Raw genomic sequence first — 17,850 nt, 5'->3', positions numbered from 1 at the left:
TAACCATTTTAATTGTTTTGTCAGGACTCCTTATGATTATAGTGTGACTCTCATGAAGAATACGAGAAAATAGTGTGTCTCAATTAGAGTATTCCGAATAATTGGTAGCCTTATGTATCTAACAAACCGTACTAGACCATAGCTTTTGCCGTAGGAAGGCTAAGTAGATATACACATAACCCTGAAAAGAGCATTGGAATGCTTTGTCTAGGATTTTGAGATACCTAAAAGGCAGTACAGCCTATAGTTTACATTATAATGATTTTCCTGCTGTATTAGAAGGATACAGTGATGTTAATCGAATTAGTGATTCAGATGAGACAAAATCCACGAGTGGATATGTCTTCACTTTAGGTGGAAGAGCAGTCTCTTGGAAGTCTACTAAGCAAACATGTATCGCTCAGTCTACTATGGAATCCGAGTTTATTGCCTTAGAAAAAGCTGGAACAGAAGCCGAGTGGCTTAGAAATCTCTTAACTGATATACCATTATAGTCAAAGCCTGTATTGGCCATATCTATTCATTGTGCTTGTCAAGCAGCTATAGCGAAAGCAAAGGGTAAAATATATAATGGAAAGAGTAGGCATATTAGACTCAGATACAACATAGTGAAATATATGTTGCGTGATGGAGTCATATCTATTGACTTTGTGAGGTCAGAAAAGAATCTAGCAGATCCTCTGACAAAGGACTATCTAAAAGGTTTGTCAATGATACATCGAAGGGAATGGGGCTGAGCCAAATATATGAGTTGTCGGTGTCGGCAACCCAACCTATACAAGTGGAGATCCCATGAGATAGGTTCAATGGGTAAACAACAAGACACGAGGTAGACGATTGCACTGAGTTGTATGAGCCCCTTCTATGGTGTACAGTGCGAGCAGCAACGTAGAAGGATGAGTTGTTAGAACTCTTAATGAATCCATAAGCCATATATTTGGTGGTGTATACAGTTGCTGCATACACTTGATGGAATTCACCTATATGGGTGTGGAGGTGGAGGCCGCCTTCTATGAGAATCTAGGCGAATTCTCTAGAGCACTCATGAAATCCAGGTAATGGTGTATGGCCGAAACGCACCGAACCGCAAAATCACTTGCAGAGGAAGAGTTGTGTGAGTGGCATGTACTTGCGATCTACATTAAAAGGATTCAGGTTCAAGACTATGGTGTCACCTAATTCCTGTAGACCTGTCTTGCTTACTCTAATGTCGGTTCAAGTCTATGGTGACACCGGCACCATTGCACAACTATTACGCTTTAATCCGAAAGGGTTTTATTTTAAAACATGTCGGGGATTGTTGTATTTTGTTTTAAAATAGCATTAAAATTTGAATTTTTAAATTTTCGGTAATTTTCCTCCAATTTTAAAAAGTTGAAGTACTTTTGTGTTGTGGGTTTTGTCCCACATCGGATTTGAAAAGGTAAACTATCTTGTTTATAAGATAGTCTTTTTGCCTAGGGCTTGAGCCCCTTTCAGGGGGCATGTGAATTTGGTCCTGTGGGGGGGCTATGCCAATAGCTCTAATCTATGCCATTAACCACACACGCGCGCGCGCGCCGAGCCGAGCCGAGCCGTGCCGAGCCGAGCCGAGCCGAGCCCGAGTCCGTGTCCGTGTCCGTGTGCGCGTGCGCGACGCGACGGGACGGGACGGGACGGGCTGGGCTGGGCTGGGCTGGGCGTGGGTGCGGGTGCGGTGTGTGTATACTCGCGTGGGTGTGTGTATGGGTACTCGCAGAACTGTATGTGCAGAAGTGTACTCGCACTTGCGCCTTTTCGTTTTAAACCAGAGAGATGCGTCCCTTCCGGTTGGTCGCCTCTGTTGGGTTTAAACCCAACGGACCTAACCTTTTGAAAAGGGTGCTTATGCACCACTTCGGAGTCTATATAAAGACAACCGATTCCAGTTTCAAATATACGAAAAATTCTTCTCTTATAAAACGCTCTCTGATATTCGGTTTTAAGCATTTTCTACTGAGTTCATCGCTGAGTCAACTCAGCACTTTCGGATTAAACTGCAAGTGGTTCGAGCCCGTGTACAGTGAGTGCACCGCTGGGACCGGGTCATAGTCGTTGTATCCTGGAGGTCGATTGCTCTGGAAACCTGTTGCACTTGGGACGCTGTCCAAGGGGAGCAAATTCGATTTCAAGCCGAGTGACTCAGTCACGCCTCGACTCAATTCAATAAGTTCTTCTTTCTCAAAATTTATTTTCTTTTTTTTGGTTCTCGATTTTTAATAGTCTATTTAATTCAACCAAATATTCCAACAGCTATTCGGTCAGAAGATATAAACAATATTGACTATCTGATTCAAAGACCTGATCAACCACACGTGTTTCACATTGGCGTATGCTAGTGAATACGGATAGAGAGGGCTCTCACACGAGTGTGGGCTCAACCAACCTCTTTGTGATTTAAAGAACATTATTTCGGTACGTGTCTGGTGCTAAATGTCCACGTACGGCAATATCAACTAATATAGAAACATCAAGACCCTTGGTTAGGGTGGCCAGCATCATCACCGACGGTGATGGTGACGATGCTTTCATGAAAACGAGGAGGTGGTGAACGGACACGGCCTGCAAAGTTGATTGCTTGAATGTTGCACTGACCAGGATCCTTGGTGTGTCCGTTGCTGCATGGTGAATGTCCGGAAGGAGTTACTGGGCCCTGTTGGAGGGATTGGAATGTGAGAGCTGGTTTTTTGGACCATGAATGGTATCGTAGAGGCCTTGCTGCAGCCATGAGAGGCTGGAAATGTGAAATTAATAAGATGAAAATGATGGACATTAGTAGAGAGAGATGTTTAAGGTGGAAATCCATGTCTGGGATTTTCTTATTCTGGTTTTGTTTATATTTAATGATGGAAGGGAAGGGTATATTTATAGGAGAGGATTTTGGCTTTGGTCCAAGGCGTTTTTACTTTGTCAGCGGTGTTTGGCAACGTCACGGTGGGGGTTTTGACAAGAATAAGAGTCGAGTCAAGTCGAGTCCTTCGTTTTGAACGGACGGGGACTTCCTGCAAAAGCCTTAACGGGGGAGTTCCGAGTTCCTGCCCAAGGATGCTGAGTGGGGCCCGTTGAAATGTTGGTAACAAATCCACCCATCCATCCATTTTGTAAGAGAATTTAGGTCATGTGACCAAAAATAAGGTGTATCTAAAACTCAAGTGTGACACACGAGAGGAAACAGTGGGGTTTCAATGAGAGCCATTGAAACATTTTTATGGCCATAAAAGTCCTGTATCAGGCTAAATAGTTTGTGCTTTCACTTAATCCCAGTGAGAATGGCCTTATTAACGGTTTGGATGGAATCTAAACATCAAGGTGATGCTCAGGAATGTTTCGACGGTAGGATTTTCTTTCTCCAATTTTCCCTCTTGTGTGATTGGGTTGAGTTTTGGATTGACCTCCTTTTTTGTAAAATTTCCTAAAATGATCTCGCAAAACGGATGTACGGGGTGGATTTATCATCAACATTGTGGTGGGCCCCACCCATCATCCTTGCGCAGGAACATCCTGCGGAAGGATTTAGCAGGAAAATAGCGTCCGTTTTGAATGGGAATACCTGACCAACCAGGAGCTTTGATTCTACTTCCTACCACGTTTTCTGCGTGTGGACCCTGCCCGTACAAGCATATACCATTATGCTGAAAGTCTGTGATTTCCCAGAATTTCATGGGTAAACATTTAAAGATTTTCTCGCCCAATAATCACTTCGTTTCACTTCTTATGTGGGCCATAGAGCAAATGGAGGGCTAGAAAAAGAACGTGTTGGTACCTTTGGATTTTTTGTTTGCATATGGCCGACCTGAATAGTGTAATGACCTGATTTTTGGGTCTGAATATCTAATCGGCACACATTTTATAGTAGTGCTTGGATTCAAGTAAAGTTGTATCATTGATAAGCATTTGTCATGGAAGTATTTGTCCATGGTTTGTAATTAAACACGTGATTATCAGTGATGATCATGACTTCGAATGGTACAGGGCCTGGTAGCCCACACAACCTGATGAACCTGACCTGCTTTTTGGCAGGGCTTGGATATGGTCTATGGTCCATGTTTTGTAAACACTTGATTCTCCGTCGTGATCATGACTTAGGGTGGTACAGGGCCTAGTAGCCCACCCAACCCAATGAGCCTGTCCTGCTTTTAGGCAGGCCTTGGATATGCTAACTTGGTCTATAGGCCAGGCTTTGGGCTTAAATTATTTTAGCCTAGCCTAGCTCGGCCTAGCCCCACTATCTGAGTTTATATTTACATGTGTTGTAGTATCCCATGAATATACCATTCTAATCCTCGGATATCCATCAATCTTGAATGTGGACCATTGATTTCATTCCTCTAGAACATCTATTTCTTTACGTATGTGTGACCCATTTGATTAATGAATAGATTAAGAACATCTAGGTAGGAAATAGGGATTTTATCAATATTTGGAAAGATCTTGGCCAGGTTGGGCCCATGGTCCCAGCTAAATTTTCAGGATTGGGCGTGATCGTGCATAGCCTGAAATAGCTCATTGCAACCACCAACCATGACTTATGTTTAAGTAGACCCTTCTGTGAGTTCCACAAAGAGTTTCTTGTCGCCGCACATGTGATTGCTTGCACTCGTGTCGAGATACCATACATCCTACTGATTACTGTCTTTCTCTTGTGTAAGGAGAAGTATGGAGCTTTCTTGTTCATTGCCTGATGCTTCGACATAGTTGGATCGCTCGTCTTGATTCACCGGCTTGATCCAACAATCAGATGCATAGTGGCAAGCTTGTTGCAATTATAGCACTGAATGTTCTTTGTACTTCTCCGTCTATGTATCGATCTGCCTCTATCATTTCCTCTTCTATGAAAATTGGTATTTTTCTACTAGTTTTGGCCATGACTTTGTTGGTATCCGTGCCCTCTGCCTCTTGCGCAATTACTAGCAATACGTCTACCACGTTGTGAACTTCCACGTCCACCATTATTATCATTTAGAGTCAATCTTGACTCCAAAGCTTGTTCCATCGGCATGGAACTAGCATTCTTCTGCATTTGTTGCTCATGAACTTGTAACGATCCCATTAGCTCCTCAATGGAGAGTTTTTCAATATCTTTTGATTCTTCGATCGCTACAACCACATGCTCAAACTTGGTTGTGAGGGATCAAAGTATCTTTTCAATAACTCGAACATCTTCAATCTTCTCACCATTTCTTTTTAGATTATTGACAGTTACAAGTAATTGCGAAAAATAATCAGCAATATTCTCACATTCTTTTATGTTAGTCACTTCGAATTCTACTCTAAGGGTTTGGAGTCGAACCCTTTTGACACGATCAACACCCTTAAAGATGGTGCTAAGGGTCTCCCATGCTTGCTTACATGATGTTGCTTTAGTAATCCGTTCAAAAGTGGAATCATCCAATCCTTGATAAATGAGGAAAATAGCTTTCTTATCTTTCTTTCTTTAATCCTTGAGATTGATCTTTTGTTCGGTGGTGTAGGCGGCTTCTTGCTCCGTTGTGGACTATTCGTACTTATCGGTGATGATCTCCTAGAAATCTTGAGATCCAAACAAAGCTTTCATTTGTATGTACCAGTTTTTGTAGTTGTCCTTAGACAACCTGGGTATTTGAGGTTGTATTGTACTTGCCATTAAAATATTTTAATATATATGCTGCTAGAGTTCAAAGACTGTCCACCACTTGAGATAAAAAAAGGGAAAAAAACTGATAGATTTTATAAATCAAAAAATCTGGACAGTTTGACGATGTTCTTGCTATCAAGGCAAAAAATAAAAAATAAAAAATGGACGTTCTTGCCATCAAAGAAAAAAAAATCTGGGCATTTTTTTAATTTTTTAATCAAGGCCGAAAAAAATCTGGGCAGTTTTTACTATCAAGGCCCAAAAAAATCTGGGCAGTTTTTTTTGCTATCAAGGCCCAAAAAAAATCTGGGTAGTTTTTGCTATCAAGGCCCAAAAAAATCTGGGTAGTTTTTTTTATTGCTTGTTGGGTTTTTCAAAACCAAACAAGGAGGAAACGTGGCTGGTGCAGGTGACAGCTGCTGCTCGTTTGGAAGGGGAGCCACTTCTTATTGATGAGGCCCAAAGATCAACGGTTCTGATACCAATTTGTTGGTTCTAAAACCCCACTTCTTGCTGACGTGTGGCTACAGCCACCATAGAACAGAAAAAAAACTGAAAGAGAAGGAGAGCTGAACTTCTGAACTGTTTGAATGAATAGGAACGATTACAATGGTGTATTTTATAGGCTTTTCTAGTTATGTGAAATGACTAAGATATCCCTGTCTAAATACTTCCTAGGGGCAGCTAAACATAAAAAAAAAATTCAGAAAAATATCTACTGTTATCTTAACCCAACTAATACTCTAAACTTATAAAAAATCTAACAGCACAGCTAGCACACACGGTTCTTACACGTTGTGCACAGCTGGCTCATAAGATCCTTACACAGTTTTGGATTTGCATAAATCCACCACTGTGTCCAATAACTATCATCTATACTTATGCAAGAATTAGGCCGCTTATTAAGTGGGCCTGAGCAAATTAGATTGTTTTGCTCATCAAATGGGTTGCTTGTTGGGAGAAATAAAAACTTGATGAAAGTCAAGCGTGGTCTAGAATTAGTGGCTGGAGAAGTGTTGTATTTTGTTTCAAAATAATTATTAAAAATTTAATTTTTTAAATTTTCAGTTTCCCTCCACATTTGAAAATTTTGGTGTTTTTGGATTGTAGGTTTTGTCCCACATCGGATTTGACAAAGTAAATCCTCTTGTATATAAGATAGGATTTTTGCCTTGAGCATGAGTCCCATTCAGGGGGGCATGGGAATTTGGGCTATGCCAATATCTCTAATCTATGTCATTGACCACACACGCGTGCGCGACGGGACGGGCTGGGCTGGGCGTGGGTGCGGGTGCGGTGTGAGTATACTCACGTGGGTGTGTGTGTATGGGTACTCGCGAGACTTTATTTGCGAGAGTGTACTCGCACTTGCGCCTTTTCTTTTTAAACCAAAGAGATGTGTCCGTTCCGGTTGGTCGTACCTATTGAGTTTAAACCCAACGGAGCTAACCCTTTGCAAAGGGTGCTTATGCATCACTTCGGAGTTTATATAAAGATTACTGATTTCAGTTTCAAACATACGAAAAATTATCTCTCTTATAAACTCTCTCTGATACTGTTTTAAGAATTTTAATTGCTGAGTTCATCGCTGAGTCAACTCAGCATTTTTGGCTTAAACTGCAAGTGGTTCGAGCCCGTGTACAGTGAATGCACCACTGGGACCGGGTTATAGTTATTGTATCTTAGAGGTCGATTGTTCTGGAAACCTGTTGCACTTGGGATGCTGTCCAAGGGGAGCAAATTCGATTTCAAGCCGAGTGACTCAGTCACGCCTCGATTCAATTTAATAAGTCTTCTTTCTCAAAAAATTTGTTTTCTTTTTTGGTTCTCGATTTTCTATAATCTATTTAACTCAACCAAATATTCCAACAATCTTGAAATCGAATTATTGAATTACATACACTATGACTACAATAACAGTAAATGCTTCTGCTGAGTTAGCTAAAATCGAACTGTTCGCTGGACAATGTTTTAAACGGTGGAAACAGAAACTGATGTTCGCATTGACCATCCTTAAAGTTTCATACATACTATCTAAATCATTTACTATAGATCCAACAAATCAAACCGAGTAGCAGATGAAAATAATTGTAAAAACCATATTCTAAACTCTTTGTCCAACGAATTATATGACGTGTATGCTTCAATGAATCTGCCAAAGACATATGGACTGCGTTAGAAAAGAAGTACATATTAGAAGATGCAGGTGCTAAGAAACATGTAATTGCTAATTTCCTTCATTATGAAATGACAGACGATAAACCTGTCACAAATTAGATTCATGATTTTCAAAATCTAGTTCACGAATTGTCAACTAAAGGAATTAAGTTGGATGAAGTGTTTCTGTCAGGAGCGCTAATAGAAAAGTTATCGCCTTCCTGGAAAGAATATAAGAATAGAATGAAACATAAAAAGAACAGAGTTTCTTTGGAAACCACTATCGTATATATACGAATAAAGGAGACCAATAGAATCAGGGACCAAAAAGAAAATGGAAATGAGATAGATTCAAAGGCGAATTTTGTGAAATCAAGTCGGAAAAATAATAAGAAAAATGGCAAATGTCATAACTGTGGCAAACCTGGACATTACGTAAATGAGTGCAGGCTCAAAAAGAAGAATGCAAACAATCAATTCAAGAAAAAATGAAATCGCTACAACTGTAGAAACCTAGGCATCATATTAAAACATGTAGGCTTAAGAAAAACAAAGATAAGCTGCAGGCTAATCTTACAGTAACAGGTAATGAGTCTGACATGGTAGTAGTTGTGGTATCAGAAGTCTTTTTTGTAAACAACTTGGAGTGGGTACTAGACACTGGTGCAACTAGGCACATGTGCAAAGATCGTAATATGTTTACCTCCTACCAAGTATCAGGAGATGATGAACAGGTGTTCATAGGTAATACTAGAACATCTCCATTTGTACGGAAGGGGAAAGTACTTCTGAAACTCACTTCTGAAAAAACTCTGATATTGAATGATGTTCTACATGTGTCTGATATTAGAAGAAACTTGGTGCCTAGTTCACTCATTAATAAAGCTGGTGTCAAGTTAGTATTTGATTCAGATAAGCTTGTAATGACTAAGAATGAAACTTTTGTTGGTAAATGATACTATAGTAATGGTTTATTCATTCTAAATGTATCCAATGATAATAATAATAAGACATCTAGTTCTGTTTATATCGTTAAACCTTTTTATTTATAACATAGTAGATTAAGTCATGTAAATGTTGTATCTTCGAAAAAATGAAAAGATTAGGATATTGAGCACCATGTTGAAACCTTTCCAGGCCCACCAATGATATTTATTTTATTTGCCATCCAACCCGTCGATAAGGTCACACAGAAATAGACGGAGGGAAAAACACAAGTATGATCCAAAACTTCTGCATTTGTGCCTAAAAAATTTTCAACGAAAGACGTTCAATCCCCACTATTTCCTTTGGTGTGGTCCACTTGAGCTTCCAATAGGAACATCGGGGGAGTTGCTTGAATCTCTTACATGCTCCCACATAGGCATAAGTGAGCAGCAGCTACATTCGGAGGTAAATTTTGAACGACGTAGATTATAGTTCTTTGAAATAGTGGGCCACATGCAATGCCCCAGGCTCTTCACGTTTTAGATGGAGATGGACGGGTCCGTTGTCTCCTGCCAATAATAGTGCAAGGACATTAATTTTCATTGACTTAATTAAATTAGATAGAGCTTGTAATAAGTAGGCCTTCGACTTAGAGGATGACTCTTTGGCTTTCCCACATGTAATATTTAAGCGGCCCATCTGCCAACCTGGGAGGTAAGTGGGCCATTCTATCTAAGCATCAGGTTTGAGTCCTGCCGCATAGCTGATGTGGGCTCAAAAGTTAGGTGGTCAATTCATCAGGTGGGCCCTGCACAAGGACCCAAGCTGAAGTCCATCAGATACTGAGCAAATCATTCCACGATGTAAAATAGAATGGCTGGGATTGGCTGGGAGGGGGTCCCATCAGGCCTATCAGCCAACTCAAAACCAATCTCAGTCCATTTAGCTATCGGGCCAAATGATATCCTAGCCATTTAAAGTGGGATGGACTTGTAATGGGCCACAGACGGGCCCGTTGCAACCATAGATTGGGGTCTGTCCAATTAGGAGCCGTTTTATAACCATTTGGAGGCCTGAAGAAAAAACCAGCATGAGGTATTATACAATGCTCCTGCTCCAGGTTTGTACCGTACATTCATTTCAAAGTTGGAGAAATGATTCAGTGGTCCAAAAGTTTGGTATGATGGGTCATTTTCAGATGGGGTGCAGGGACCAAAATTCCTTCAGATGGAAAGATCCTGGACACAATGTTTAATATTTCTGGATTGAATGAAAACAATCCATGTGTTTTTCCTTATTAACCATCCATTTCTTGGCCAACATTTGAAGGGTTGGGACTTTTTTGGTCATGTGCAATCAATAGCAAGGTCCATCATATCAACGATTTGAATAACTCAGCTATATTCCCCACATGTACAAACGGACAGCCCAAATAAGACCCTGCTTGGCCCAAGCATTGCTTACAGACCATTGATTTAACGGGCCCATTGTTTATCAATTGATGCACCGATAAAATCTCCTGGGTGGGAAAAATTCTAGCCCATAAAAGTGGAGGCAGGTAAATAAATGGCTAAAAAAGAACATACAACAGCAGTCAACATTCAACCAAACAGGGACTATTTATTTTTATTTTTATTTTTTTTTAAAATTTAAATAAAGGTGGGATGAAGGGACCAAATATTCAAAGGCCCTGAACTAGCAGATTTTTGGTGCATTGACCATCCACCATTGGCCTCATCATTTCAACAGTTCAGATCACGGAATCAAGGGCTCCAATTGCACAAACTGGACACATCCTTTGTGCTATTCTTTCCTAAAAATTTCAATGTATTAAATTAATCAAAATTCTCATTAAAATTGAAAGATAAATAGAATTTTCAACCAATATTATAGGCGTTACATGCAATGAATTACATGTAGTTATTATACAAACTCCTTATAGAAGTAAGTTTGTTCCCATACAATACTAAGAAAAAAAGAAGAAAAAAAAAAAACTAACAATGAAGTAGGCTAATTCCACACACGTGTGGGGCCCTCCCAATCCACGCTCATATGTAAGATCGAGCTTCTCATCTGGTTGAAAGAACTGCCTACATCTTCTGACTCAAATACCAGGCCATGTCATCCACGTGGACCACATAATGTGGAAAATGACCTTTCTATTCGGTTAGTAGATCTAAACAATGTTGACTATCTGATTCAAAGATCTGATCCACAACACGTGTTCCACATTGGCGCATGCATGCGACTGAATATGGATAGACAGGGCTCTCATACGAGTGTGGGCTCAACAAACTTCATTGTGATTTAAAGAACATTATTTTGGCACGTGTCTGGTGCTACATATGTCCACCACCATATCAACTAATATCGAAAAATCAAGACCCTTGGTTAGGGTGGTAAGCATCATCACTGACGGTGATGGTGACGATGCTTTCATGAAAACGAGGTGGTGGTGAACGGACACCGCCTGCAAAGTTGATTGCCTGAATGTTGCAGGGACCGGGATCATTTGTGTGTCCGTTGCTGCATGGGGAATGTACGGAAGGCGGTACTGGGCCTTTTTGGAGGGATTGGATTGTGAGAGCTGGTTTCTTGGACCATGATTCGTCTTGAAGAGGCCTTGATGCAGCCAAGAGAGGCTGGGAATGTGAAATCAATAAGATGAAAATAATGGACATTAGTAGAGAGAGATGTTTAAGGTGGAAATCCATGTCTGGGATTTTCTTATTCTGGTTTTGTTTATATTTAAGAATAGAAGGGAAGGGTATATTTATAGAGGAGGATTTTGGTTTTGGTCTGCGGCGTTTACTTTGTTTGTCAGGAGTGTTTGGCAACGTCACGGTAGGGGTTTTGACAAGAATAAGGGTCGGGTCGGGTCGGGTCGGGTCGAGTCCATTGTTTTGAATGGACGCCGATTTCCTGATAAAGCCATTTCCACAATGTTCCTGTGCGAGGATGCTGGTTGGGGCCCACCGAGATGTTTGTCACAAATCCACTCCATCCATCCATTTTGTGAGCACATTTTAGACATATAAACAAAATGAGGTGTATTCAAAACTCAAGTCAACCACACCAGAGGAAACAGTGGGGATTTAGTGATCGCCGTTGAAAGATTTTTATGGCCATAAAAGACTTGTATCAGGATAAATAGTTTGTGTTTTCACTTAATCCCAGTGAGAATGACCTTATAAAAGATTTGGATGGCATATAAACATCAGGTGATTCCCAAGAAGGTTTTAACAGTGGGCATTTCGTTCCTCAATTTTTCCTCTCGTGTGACCGAGATGAGTTTTGGATCCCCCTCCTTTTAGTAGAATCTCCTAAAATGATCTTGGAAGTGGATGAACGGAGTGGATTTTTCATCAACATCACGGTGGGCCCCACCTAGCATCCTTGTGAGGGAACTTCCTGGGAAATGCTTTAGCAGAAATCGGCGTCCACTTTGAATGGGGAATACCTGACCAACCCGAAGCTTTGATTCTACCTCCCATCACGTTTTCCGTGTGTGGGGCCTTGCCCGTCCCGTGCTGAAAGTCTTTGATTTCCCAGCATTTCATGGGTAGTACAGTTAAAGATCTTCTGGCCCGATGATCACGTCATTTCACTTCTTATGTGGGCCATAGAGCAAATGGATGGCTAGAATGTTGGAACCTTTGGATTTTCTGTTTGCATATGGCCCACTTGAAGATCGTAATGACCTGATTTTTTGTGTCCGAAGATCTAATCAGAATATCTTTTTAGTGCTGCTTGGATTCAAGCAAAGTCGTATAATTGATAAGCAGTTGTCATAAAAGTATTTGTCCATGGTTTGTAAACGCATGATCATGACATTAAATGGTGCAGGGCCTGGTAGCCCACCCAACCAGATGATGGCCTGGCTCGGCCTAACCCCACCCAATCTGAGTTTATATTTACATGTGTTATAACCCATGAATATGCCATTTCAATCTTCGGTTAAGCAATCCATCAGTCTTGAATGTGGATCATTAATTTCATTCCTCTAAAATATCTATTTCTTTGTGTATGTATGACCCATTTGATCAATGAATAGATTAAGAACATCTGGCTAGGAAATAGGGATTTTATCAAAATTTGGAACCAGCTTGGCAAAGTTGGGCCAATGGTCCCAGCTAAACTTTTGAGGCTTGTGCCGGATCATGTCTAGCCTGATGTAGCCCATTGCAACCACCAACCATGACTTATGTTTAAGTAGACCTCTGATTTCATTCCTCTAAAATATATAATTCATTGTGCATGGTTCACACATGCACAACGATTAGATTAGGATATATTTTGGTGGAAAATAGGAATCATATCAACTTTTGGGACGAGCCTGGCATGGTTGGCGGCAACTAAGCTAATTTTATCAGTCTCTAGCAAATACTTAGATAAAGCTGGAGATGAGATGGGTTTGATAAATGCATTGCAATGCAAAACACTAGTGTCGTTCAAACGGCCTTTGGAAGGAGCGTTCAAATGGGATCTAAGATATATAGTAATTTAAGTAAAACGCATGAATATATTAACACATCTACTTTTGTGTAAATTATATTAATAGTTCATATTAATAACCATTGATTAAATGGTTCATATTTGGAAGATCCGTGAGATGTTTACACCATGGCCTATGAAATGTACAGTGAACGTAATGAACAGTCTAGATCAACTGTCATACATTTCTGAGAGCAGGAGCACTTCTCCACATTAAGTATCTGCTATCGGGACCTTTACCATCTGTTTTGGATCACTGGGCTAGCTTGCATTTTCAAAGGTTCGGAGGACATGGAAATTTGCCGCTCCCTCATTCTCAACCGTCTGTGTGGCTTTCATGAAGCTATCATCCATACTTGTGCAAGAATTAGGCCGATCATTAAGTGGGCCTGAATAAATTAGATTGTTTTGCTAATCAAATGGGCCACGTGTTGGTAGAAATAAAAACTTGATGAAAGTCAAGCGTGGTCTATGGACAATGTAAAATAAACTGATAAAGAAAATCAAGACCAAGTTCATGAAAAAAAAGCGTGGTTGTGTTGGCCATCATCGATGTCAATGCTTCGATGGTTCTCTCGTTATAGTTCACAGCATGCTAAGTTTATGAAATGCTGCCGGCAGGGACTTCTGTTATTATTGTGGCCGTTAGTACATGATGAAACATCTTGAAGGTGTCACTGGGCCTCACTGGTCTAGCTGGAATGTGGGGCCAGCTTTCTTGGACTCAGGTTCGCCTTGCAGAGGCTTCGTCGCCACCACCAGGGCTGCTGAGGATTTGAAATGATGAAGATTATAATGATGAGAATTACAGGAAAATGCATGGGATTTATTTATTTATTGTATGGAGTGGAGGAGATATGGAACTGATGTTACGTTAAGAAAAGTTTCAAGGGAAGGGCTCGTATACATATACAGAGAGAGAATTGTTCACATCGTTGTTACGTTAATAATCATACAGTGACGAGTACGAACTATTAGTTGATTTCCCACTTGCTAGTGTAGTTGCATTGTGCAGAATGCGATGGCCTATGGGCCAGACCAGTACACGAATCAAGGCAGGCCAGTACACTTGAGGGCCTGTTTATTATGATTCTGGATTTGGAACCCCCTGAATTTGAAATTCTCTTGTTGTGTATGGCACCCTACATTCAGAATACCCTCTGATCTAAAACTAGCAATAATACATAATATATTTATCAGGGCTTGAATTGAATTACTAAATCAACTTTAATATATCTAATTAGTGTATTAAGTAATATTTGATCATATCTGAGTGCCTAACCAACTATTTTAACCATTGATTTACATGGACAATGTTTGAAAGTCCGATTGCTTTGGGATATTATCATTGGGCCATGTGCCCAATGGATTAATAACCTAGTGACACACATGCTACACATGCAACTCTCCAAGCTTTCATCTTGGAACATCCTCCAACAATTCCATACCCATCACCACATATCACGCAGAGGTGCCAAAAATCAGTCTGATACCAACAGTCAGTTTGGCTACAGCACCGAACAATGTAAGAGGACTCCACGCCCTCTATTTGCACAGGGGCTCACATAAATTGTATTACAGCTTGGTTTTTGTTCTGACCTTTAATGCAGACCAATCGACAACTTGGTAGACCTTGTCCACTAATCAACATTAGGCATTCCCTCCCAACTTGTACCCTATGTTGTGGCTCACTAGCCCTCTGATTCGCCCTCATATACTCACCATGGCCGTTTAACGGCTGGTTGGTTGAATCTAGCACTCTATGTTTCCACGGGGCCTTGGGGCTGGATTGTTTTTTTTTTTTTTTTTTTTAAAAGAAAATTTTCATTAATCAATCAACATACACAGCCATTCGGGAGGGTCCCTACAAAAAGGGAGGGGACCACACCTATCGGGCTGGATTGTTGACTGGCTGCTGTCTACGTGCATGTAACGAGCAAAACTACTATGGAAGTCAAGCTGGTGGGTCACACTTGCTAACTTCCCAAGGTTGTGCTTGTGTGTAGAATCTGATCCATTCATCATGTACGGCCGGTTTTGCACTTGATGTGGCCGGAAATTCAACTCAGTTCGGTTATTTGGTGCCTAACGCATACATCTCCGCACGTGGTGCACATGTGTGGCTGACCTTGCCACTAGATCGGCTTGATTTGTCAGCCATTACACGTGTACGGTGGAGATGAACAGTCATGAGTTGGGACTGGGTAGGGAAGGATCCAGGGTTATACTCTCACGATACCCCTGGTCAGGGTTGTCGAATAAAAAAATGATTAGTCCAACAGTCATGACGGCTATTTCCCACGACACTTGAAGGGCCCTGCAACATAAGGTTCTGTGGCCCAATGTCATCTCTGATTGACATCCACTCCCTCCACTGGCTGTCTATCGTGCTAGCTCATGCCTAGGATGTTGGGTGCTGATTGGGTGCTAGTGGACCTTCCCCTGGGGCTTACCTTGATGTATTTGTTCTACATCCACGCCGTCCATTCAATTTTCCAAATCAATTTAGGGCATTATCTAAAAAATTAATGCAGATCCAAATCTGAGTAGACCATATCATATGAGATAGAGGTAATTGTTCATTAATGGCCCACGAAAGTTTTGAATCAAGCAGAGATATATATATATATATATATATATATATATATATATATATTTCTTTCATCCAGGTTTATGTGACCTTATCAACAAGTTGGTCGGCAAATAAATATTATTGAAACATTACGATGGGTCCTAAGAAAGTTTTAATGGGAGTGCATTCAATCACCACTATTTCCTGCAAGATGTCCACCTGACATTTGGATCTGCTTCATTTTTGGGTAGCCCTAAAATGATATGAAAAAATGGATGGACGGCTTAGATGTAGAATACATACATCAAGTAGGTCCCATGGCAAGATTACCATTTGGATGCCTGAAGAAAAAAAACCAACATGAGGTATTATACAATGCTCCTGTTCAAGGTTTGTACCGTACATTAATTGTAGAAGTGGGACACATGATTTAGTGGTCCAAAAGGTTGGTTGATGGGTCATTTTTCGGATGGAGCACGAACCAAAAATCCTCTGGATTGAAATATCCTAGACACAATGTTTAGTATTTCTTGATTGAATGAAAACAATCCATGCATTTTTTCTTTATTAACCATCCATTTCTTGGCCAACATTTGATCAATGGTAAGGTCCATCATATCAACGGTTTGAATTACTCAACTATGGTCCCCACTTGTACAAACTGAGAGCTCAAATAAGTCCCTACAAGCCCTCGGCCTGAGCATTGTGTACAGACAGTTGATTTTACGGGCCCATTGTTTATCAATCGATGCACTGGGCGGGAAAAACTCTAGCCCTTAAATTGGGGGAAGGGTAAATCAATGGCTAAGAAAGAACATACAACAGCAGTCAACATTCAACCAAAAAGAGACCAAATATTCAAAGGCCAGGATCTCCTGAACTAGCAGGTTTTTGGTGCATGGACCAACCACCATTGGCCTCATCATTCCAACAGTTCAGATCACTGAATCAAGGGCCCCAATTACACAAACTGGACACATCCTTTCCGCTATTCTTTCCTAAAAAATTCAATGTATTAAATTAAGAAAAATTCTCATTAAAATTGAAAAGTCCATAGAATTTTCAACCTAAAATATAGGAGTTAACATGCAATGTATCCCGTATTTTTTCAGTTATTATACAAACTCCTTACAGAAGCCTGTTCCCATACGATAGTAAGAAAAAAAAAACAAAAACAATGAGGTCTGCTAATTGCACACGCGTGTGGGGCCCTCCCAATCCACTCCATTATGTAAGACGTGTAAGATCTGAGCTTCTCATCTGGTTGAAAGCACTGCCTACATCTGCTGACTCAAATACCAGCCATGTCATTCACGTGGACCACAAAAAGTGGAAAATGGCCTTTCTATTCGGTTAGAAGATCTTAAACAATGTTGACTATCCGATTCAAAGATCAGATCTACCACACGTGTTCCACATTGGCACATGCATGCGATTGAATATGGATAGACAGGGCTCTCACGGGAGTGTGGGCTCAACAAACCTCTTTGTGATTTAAAGAACATTATTTCGGTACGTGTCTGGTGCTACATGTCCACGTCCGACAATATCAACTAATATTGAAAAATCAAGACCCTTGGTTAGGGTGGCCAGCATCATCACCAACGGTGATGGTGACGATGCTTTCATGAAAACGAGGTGGTGGTGAACGGACACGGCCTGCAATGTTGATTGCCTGAATGTTGCAGTGACCAGTATCATTGGTGTGTCCATTGCTGCATGGAGAATGTACGGAAGGAGGTACTGGGCCTTTTTGGAGGGATTGGAATGTGAGAGCTGGTTTTTTGGACCATGAATCGTCTTGAAGAGGCCTTGCTGCAGCCATGAGAAGCTGGAAATGTGAAATCAATAAGATGAAAATGATGGACATTAGTAGAGAGAGATGTTTTAGGTGGAAATCCATGTCTGGGATTTTCTTATTCTGGTCTTGTTTATATTTAAGGATACAAGGGAAAGGTGTATTTATAGAAGAGGATCTTGGTTTTGGTTTAATGCGTTTACTTTGTTTGTCAGGAGTGTTTGGCAACGTCACGGTAGGGATTTTGACAAGAAAAAGGGTGGAGTCGAG

The sequence above is a fragment of the Magnolia sinica genome, chromosome 2 (genome assembly GCF_029962835.1).
Source record: "Magnolia sinica isolate HGM2019 chromosome 2, MsV1, whole genome shotgun sequence".
In the NCBI taxonomy this organism is placed as follows: domain Eukaryota; kingdom Viridiplantae; phylum Streptophyta; class Magnoliopsida; order Magnoliales; family Magnoliaceae; genus Magnolia; species Magnolia sinica.
The sequence above is the reverse complement of the archived record's forward strand: the minus strand, read 5'-3'. Positions refer to the sequence as shown.